Source organism: Salarias fasciatus, chromosome 7 (assembly GCF_902148845.1).
Source record: "Salarias fasciatus chromosome 7, fSalaFa1.1, whole genome shotgun sequence".
Taxonomy (NCBI): domain Eukaryota; kingdom Metazoa; phylum Chordata; class Actinopteri; order Blenniiformes; family Blenniidae; genus Salarias; species Salarias fasciatus.
In genome coordinates this window covers 6,733,123-6,742,038 of record NC_043751.1, presented here as the reverse complement: position 1 = coordinate 6,742,038, position 8,916 = coordinate 6,733,123, and positions in this window count along the sequence as shown.

Below are 8,916 nucleotides of genomic sequence, written 5' to 3'. Positions count from 1 at the left end.
GGTTTCCTGGCTGGCTCTACCACCGCATCTCTTCGCCGCCAATGGCCCCTGTGTCTTCTTGTACCCTCCTTCGGTCAAAGTCAGTGTCTTTCACATTGTGATTTAGCTTTTTCCTGAAGTTGTAAAAGCAAAAAAAAAAAAAAAAAACAAGCTTGGAGTGAAAAGGAACCTCACTCTGGAGCTGGAAGGGGAGGGTAGGTGGAGGAAGGAATGGAAAAACGGGGATTACTGCCCCACATTGTCCCGCCGTTAATCCCCCCCTTCTCCTCCACACAATAACGTTTGACACCTTTCAGTGGCTGGCCCGACACTTCCAGTCACTCCCACATGCTCAGGGTTACACAAACCCAACACAACGTGGAAACGCATATTCACACGCTCGCGGCCTCCAAGTGTTTCCTCACTCTGCGCCCTCAGCATGAAATCGGCCTCCATTGGCGGCCGAGGGGCTCTCGTCAGTCACACCCCCGCTCCTCCCCCCCTCCTCCGCACTTTCATCCATTCTCCACGGCTCCGCCCTCCTCTGGGGCCCCATAAGGCCTTTGTGCAGATCGATGGCCTGTGGCTAGCCTGGAAGTAGGGTTACACAGAGTGCACTGTACTCACTGAACCGGGGTTTTCAGGGATTTTCTGAGGGTGAATATTCAAACGGTAGACCCCCGGCTTTTTGTTGTGTCTAATGAACTCCTCTGTAGAAACCAAGCCAGAAGAAAAGCCGATAACCGTCTGCCGTGGAGGGAATACATTAACTTTTTTCCTTAGATTGAAAGAAACTGCACGTGAAAGGAAAACAGTGCAAGAAAAATTCATTGAAAGGTACATTTTGGTTTAAATCGAAGAGTCAAGAAATATTATAAAATATCTAAGATTGGAAATAGAAGGTGGTAAACAAGAGACTAGTGTGGAAACAGAAAATGTATTCTGACAAATACAATCCTGAAGAACTCCTTCAACTAGAAATACACTGTACTGGAAATAAATATAAACAGAAAACACACCAGAGCTGAAATAACTCAGACAGAATTGATTTTAGTCATTCCCAAATCAACCGTCTTGGTAACAGTGTGCAGTGAGTTGAAAATAGAAAGTAAACAATGCGAGGAGACACCCGGATGGGAGAGGATGCTCAGAGAGGAGCGTTGTGCATTAAAACATGAGGGTAAAGAATAGGAAGATTTCAGAATAAAAATATGCATCCAGCGTAAAGCAAGACCATCTGACTCATCTTCCAACTGAAAACGGCTGGTTTTTGTAATCCAGAGAAGTTCTGGCAGCTCTTTGTGTCTTTGAGTGTGTGTGACTTTACATGGCAAGGATCGGCTGGAAGCGGTTTTCTGTTTCATGTTTCAGAGAAGTTTTAGTTTTCAGTCAGTATGTTTTGATGGCGATCTCACTGGAAACGTCCGACATTCCACATGATGTTGGTGTAAATGTATGCTTTGCCAGAGTCAGAGCCTTTTTTAAGTAAAAATACCTAATTTTTGTATTTTCTTGTTTCAGAAGTCTTGTGTTTACATGGCAACGTTTCGAAAACAACATTAGTTTACGTGGAAACGGTGGAAACACTAAAAACAATGTAGTTAGCATGCAGGGTTACGAGTGGAGGCTGTTAGTTGTTATGAAGCTACACACACACACGACACTAATAGTAGTGAGGACATTTGTAACTTTTTTTTTTTTTCAAAAACTGCATATTCAACTATTTCCACGGAAACTCAGTCAGAGTAATGAGCTTTTTTCATTTTCACTTGAAACTTGAAAACTTGAAATTTGAGTGCGTGGCATGCAAGTTTAACCTGGAAACAGTTTAGTTTTAATTATTTTTTTTCACTTTTATATGAAAATCCATTGCTAACATAATGATAAAATCAATTTGAAAGGAATGAAGGAAAGGAAAAGAACATCATTTTTATGCAGGTTTTGTTAAACATCTGTCAGACGCCGAGGATCGCAGACGGCTGAATAAACTGTTTGACAGAAGGCAGCGTGAACAGCTGTAGAACTCATATCTTTAAATCACATAAATGTGAATTCTTCACACTCGGAGGTCGTCCGTGTCCTGCTGCTCTCTCGTCTTCTTCGCGGTGTGTGTTGGTGGAGGGTGGGGGGGGGCGTCGCAGGTGAAGTGTGACCTCGGTGACTTTCTGACTCACCCCCCTTTTTCTCATCGAGAAAGAATTTTTTCTCAGCTCCTTATTTCCTTTTCACTGCCCCTTTCTCGGGCGGCCCCGCCCCCTCCATGCCCCCTCCAGGGGCAGTTAGAGTGCAGCTGTCGCTCTCCGCTCTCTATTATCCGGCCCGAGGGATGAGCGGGGCAGGGCGGGCAGGGAGGAGGAGGAGGAGGGAGCGAGGGAAGCATGGGATGATGTTTTAGCATTTCTGGGAAGCTGTGGGTGTAGTCTGGGATTACTTGAGCAGGTGTTACTCCAGATTCTTTTCTGCCACGCTCTGAAAACATTAAAATGTGCCAAAGAGGAGTCCTGCACATGGAAGAAGCAGGAAAGTCAGGAAGTTCCTGAAGGGGTGGGCATTCGCTCGATGGTTGCCTCTCTTTTAAAGCAGCTCAGAAACATTTTGTTGTTTTCAGAAACAGCATGTCGTGAAAATCCATCTGTAGCATTTTCTCATTGTCATATAATTTTGGTATAATTTACCGATTGTCAGTATTTACCTTGTTCCTAGTCTGTCTTTTACTGGCTCAACATCGACAATCAAGTTAGAGCACGCAGTGACGTCTAGCCAATCAGAGCAGGGCAGGTATAATGGCTTCATCATCCAACAGCCGTAATGTAGGGTGTACGGCTGTTGGAGGTGTGTGTGACAGAGATCCTAAAAAATACTAATTTAAAAAATTAAATGAAAGTAGTGGTTAACTTCAGTAATTACAGCAAACACTAATGATGTTTGCTTCAACTAGGCCACTCATAATGTTCCCATTAGCTGTATTATTGCAGAGTTGCTGTGACTCATTAGCCGGGTTAGGTTCAGTCTAATGACTGATTCACTCATTCAGTTCTTTTTTAGACTCCTTAGTTTCACATCTTGAAATTAGATCTCAGAGCAATGGGCGATTATAATCAGTGCCTTTTCTTTCAATGGAGAATCGTGAGAGATGGTGCAAGTGGGGAGGGACAGAGGGGCAGGGCAGCGTGGGATGGAGGAACAAACAGAAAGGGTTTGAATAGAGACATGGACTCACACATTGACGAACTAACAAGTGGACGCAGGACAGGGAAGAAAGACGACATGACTAACTGAGAGTGGAGCTCAGGTACGTCGGGCTTACACCGATGGAGACAGAAGCAACAGCACACAAAGCTCTCAGCGGCACAGAGTTCAGGGAAGCAAGGTCTCCAACCTGATGCCAGAAAGATGTGATGAGAGACACTGTCTCCACTCCGCGGGTATGACGAAGTGTGATGGAAATGTGGTGCAGTAAAAGAGGAGGAGCATAGAGGATTCACACATGGAACAAATGGCTATGCTGATTAGGTTAGTTTGGAGAAGTAGGAACTAAAATGTAGCACTTTTTTAAAATAAATACAAACTAATGAAAGGAAAACAAAACAGAAATAACAGAGTGGGCATTATGAAGACAGAAACATGATCTAATGCATGTATATGTTTATGTATTACAACTAATTTAATTGAAAGGAACATGAATGGATGGATGGACAAAGGGATGGATGGATGGACGGACAGATGGATAATGGATGGTTGCATGGACGGACGGGTGAATGAATGGTCAATTGATGGATGGATAAATGCATGGATGGATGAACAATGGATGATGGATGCATGGATGAATAATGATGGATGGATTGAAGGATGATTAATGGATGGATGGGTGAATGATGAACGGATGGATGAAGGATGGATGGATGCATGGCTGGATGGATCACAGAAACTGTGGATCAACAATGACATTAAACATGGCTCCGTGAGCAGGACAGAGGGAGACAGCAGCTCTGCTGCTCTTAAACTGTTAACCGTTTATACAAAAGAAGACAGTAACAGTAACAATCAGCACAGCAGCTCATACAAAATACGGTAAACATTGTATTTGCCTCTGTTGTATCTGTGAATTGCAAGCACGGCTCATCTTTATATACTCTACCTTCAAAAATATGTGTTATAATGATAAATGTTATCATATGAAAGAGATAATTCCATAAAGACATTTAAAAGAGCCACTGAAGCTTTGTGTTTGAGCTTATTTTTGGTGTGAAACCATGATTGTTTGGAACATTGTGGTTATGAGTGAGAAATAACTTGATTTGCAGAAGTTTTTGTGGAAGTTTTTGCAAAAATAACAACAAAAAAATGAAATCTCTGGGAAACTGACAGAACTCCCCTCAGCCACAGCTGCTTTCCTGCACAGAAGGAACGCACAAACCTTCTCCAAACTTTTTTTTTTTTTTTTTTTTTTTTTTTTTTTTAGCGTTAGGCCAAATTGATTCTGGACAGAACGTCAACTCATGGACCTAACACAGACGGTAAACCTTCAGCCATCACTTTCCTGCCTTCAGTTTCCTCTCCAATCAGGCCAAAGTGGTGACAGCAGGCTGACGTGAGTGATACTCACCCCGCTAACCAGCTTACTTTACCTTGACCAGGGGGAAACCACCATGTAAACCGAACTGCGTTTGGCCGTCAGTCTGCCGACTCCGCAGCCACCCTATCCATCTCACTCCGCCGGATCAATTTGGCTGAGTTGAACGTGGGGTCAAGGCAATTTAACACTGCTCCTGCATTGTAAAACAGCGGAGCAGAGGAAGGAGGGGTCAGGGCCGGGCAGGTGGCGCTCCGTGTGTGTGTGTGTGTGTGTGTGTGTGTGTGTGTGTGTGTGTGTGTGTGTTGCTGAAGACTAGAGCAAAGAGGGTTGACTGAAAGCAGAAGTACTTTCTTTTGTTTGAAGGTTGTTTTGTTTTTCAGCGCATGCCTGGTCTTGTATCTTGCTTTTGCAAGGATCTTCTTTAAATGGGGACACACTGAATCTGTGGTTCCGATATTATTTTAAGAAGCCCAAAATATATTAACAGTAAACAACGTACGATAAAGTTGAGGGTCTTGTAAGGATAGCTCCTTACAAGATGATAGTCTTCATTGATGCAGTAAAACTAATGCATCCCAACAAGTATTGCTTATAAAAATTACCCAAATATTACATGATGTATTTACTGCTTCAGTAAATATTCATCATCGACAGTGCAGTATTCATTCTCGTTTGTATAACGTCTAATATTAACTCCAGTTTACAGCCTCTCTGTGAAAGACCTTTGCTCCGTGGATGGGTTTTAAAAACAATGAGCCCCGGGCTCGGTCACATCAGAGGCTTTCACTGAGAACCCAGACACCCACACTGACAGAATCAACATAAATAACCTCATCTGTGGTCATTTTGTGTCTCCACTTGTGCATTCATGTGTCATTTTGCATTAGTCCTTAGTTAAGCTGGTTATATCTGTGTTTTTTGTGTTTGGTGAATCATATTCATCAGTATGAAACGTTTTGCTGGGTCTTTACAGTTTCACCTGCGCGAGGACTTTTGGATCAGTTTTCTTTATTTTCTCTGGCTAACCATCACCAGAATCCAAAAATGAGCTCAATGTGTTAGAAAAGCAAATGCTTTGCAGAAGTGCAGAATCTATAAAGACACAAACAATCTGGATTAAGGTTTAAATCTGCTGCCATGACGTTGGATTTTTAGTCTGTGTTTTGGTTGTTTTCCTCCCACGGTATCCCCCAGAGGAAGTGCGAGGGGTGGCTGGAGTTCGCCAGTGACTGCTGCTCAGCGTCTCCGTCTTTCCTCTAAGTTAACAGATGGCTCGGCCCACTTACTTCCGTTTTACTGGATGTGTTTTCTTGTGTCAGAGTTGGTCGCTACACTGCCTGACTCAACATTCTCACTTTTCCATTCACCAGATGTTAAATAGACAGACTGACATGAAAAACGGTGTAAACGGGTGAAACAGTGAGTTCAGTTTGAAGGATTCCTCTCCTCTCAGCAAATGTGGCAAAAGTTCAACAAGATATTGTGGTGTGAAATAAATTCAAACCTAAAACGTGTGAAAACTGTCATCTTACTGATGAATTATACTTGAATATAACGAGCAACCCAAGTGTTTGATGACAGCTTGTTTTCCAACTTTTTTTTTAACTCAAGGTTGTTTCGATTAAAGGTACTTGAGTTGTTTTATTGATATGCACCTGCATTGAGAATCAGAAAGTATAAAGGGCCTGATCTGTCTGATTAAGAGCTCATGTGCATAAAAATGCAAACCCTCATGGAAGCTGATATACCAATAGACATGAGTGATAACACACCATCGTATCAGCACATCGGCCTTTGTGAATCAGAAATTTCAGGGGTTTTTACCAAATTGCACAAAATACTGAGAGGAATATATAATATTCCATTAATATACAGAGAATGTCTGAACAAGAGGTGCGAGCCAGCTCAGTCTGTAGTGAGAAGCATTTTATTAGCTGGCTCACCACAAATTTTATTTTTACCCTGTAATATAAACATCTTTCCTGTGTTGTGCCTCTCGAACTTTCAATTTGTGACTAATTATCTCCATTATTTATTTTTCAAAGTACAACCCTTTCTTAAAGACGTGACTCAAGAGACATTTCCTCAGCTGGTCCCCCACAACTTTTATATGTGAACTTTATTTTCAGATAATCAACTGTATTCGATCTGTCCCACGTTGCTGTTTTCTTTTTCTCTTTTTTAATTGAAGTTTTACTATATGTTTGATAGCTTCTTCATCTCCACAGTATCACATTACATTTTGTGCTTGGGGGTGCTCAGTGCTCCATTCAGTCTCTCTATGGTGAACAAAAAAAAAAAAAAACTCACTTGTTCTCATGTAAACACTAATCAAAACTTTTAAAAGTCTCATTTAAATACTCCTGTTTGAATGAATTTTGAAATGCGCCATATAATATGGATAAAGACGAGCTGCGTTGTGAAAAACTGAAGATACATGATCTTTAGATAAAAAATGACAGATTGAAAGAAGAATGCATTTTGTGGCAAATCACTTCTAAGAATTGTGCAGCTACATAATGATGGTGTAAATTAGTGGCAAGAGAAAGAGCACTGTTTCTCGGAAAACCAAAATCTTAAAGCACAAGAAACTAACATCATTAACTTGTTTACTGGATTGATCAGAAATCATGTTGATGTGGGAGTAGTGAACAGTATTATTACGTATTGTTAGTTGACCCATTATCTTGCATCCTTACTGAGTAACTCCACTGTCAGTTACTCCTCTCATCAAACTGCTAAAATCATACAGTTTAGAACTTGAGAACTTGAGAGGAAAATCTTTTTTTTTTTTTATTGTAAACTTTTGAAAAATGCTCTGAATCCATGCCTGTGTAAACACGGGAAAACACGACTTTTTTGAAATGCTGGTAAATGCACATGCAGCTGCAACACAGTTGTTGTAAATAGTTATTTTTTGCACATGTAACAAGTCGATGGACAATAACAACAATAGCGGCCTACAGAGCGTCATGACTCCTGGGACTTGGTGGTTTTATAGTTGAAAGTCATCTGGAAAAGCAATCAAACTTCGTCGTCTATCCATAAGGATGTCAGTGTAATCGCCAACGTTAATGTTTTTAGTGTATTGTTCTTTGCTTAGGAAGTAAACAGACATTCTTTTCAAACCATTTTCATCTAAACACCACGCTTTTCTGAAACAAATATGCAAAAACGATGTGTTTTCACTTGAAACATTATCGTGTATCGTGGGCTTAAATGTCATAACCACGCTCACTCTAAGACTCATTTTAATCGGTCATGAATCTCATTAGAAAACTATTTCTAATTTTGAGACGATTCAATATGAAAAACCTAAAAGTGTTCATGAATTATTAAAGATCAGCTGCTGAGTTCATGCTCAGATCCTCTGAAGAAAAGCTCATTAGTCAGAAAAATGACTCATTTTGGTCTGATCTGTTCAGAAGGATGATTCAAGTTGAACCAAACGTCCGGCTTTAGCTCCCCTTTAACATGTTCCCTCATGGTCTTTCAGTTTTTTGTGAACTCGTGTTTCCACAAGTCTCTTTCCGTGAGCGTCTAATAGCAGCAGTTTGTTAAATCTGCCTGAAGCCCTGTTTGCTGGGAGGTTTAATGTGTCTGGATTCCGGCGGAAGAGGCGAGCTGTTGACACAGAGAGGATATTGCTTTCAGGGAGTTTCCTCTTCTTCGCTTACACCCGAGTGTCAGTCTGAAACGGGCCCGGCGGCTCGGTGTCAGGGCCCCACGTCAGGCCGTCAGCCCGCTCGCCGAGGAACGGCGAGGGAGACGTTTCGCCACCGAGGTGAAATCCTGGAGCCGTGGAGATTTAGCAGAAGGGTCCACCTGACACACTGTGCTCTGAGAAGGTGTTGTTTCCTCCAATAACAACTTGGATCTCAGCTACAATCCAGTCCCTGTTCGTGCTAATGCGCAACACCTTTTTTTTTTTTTTTTTTTTTTTTTTTTTTGAAGGGAAATAAACCCAAAATTAACTTGGAAATCTAAGTGTTTACGACACATTCGCTTCCTCTCACACTGCCTCATTGAGAAGTTGAATTATTTTAATTCAAGATATTCACACTTCCTTTTTTTCTCCCCCACACAAAGCAAGTTGGACGTGGTGCAATATGTGAATAAGCACACAAATATGACAGAAAATCTATAGCAAGAAAGACAGCGAGTGAAATGCTGGGTTTATATGTTAGATTTGATGTCAACAGTAAATGTGTGCGATGTGGCACATTCTACTCATGGTTCACCATCACCTGAACCACATGTGAAGCTTCCAGAGGACCAACGACAGCCCTGGTGGTCTGCGTTTCTACCCTTGTGATCTGTGCCTCTTCGACACGTATTTAGAAATTCAAACGCACAGCCTT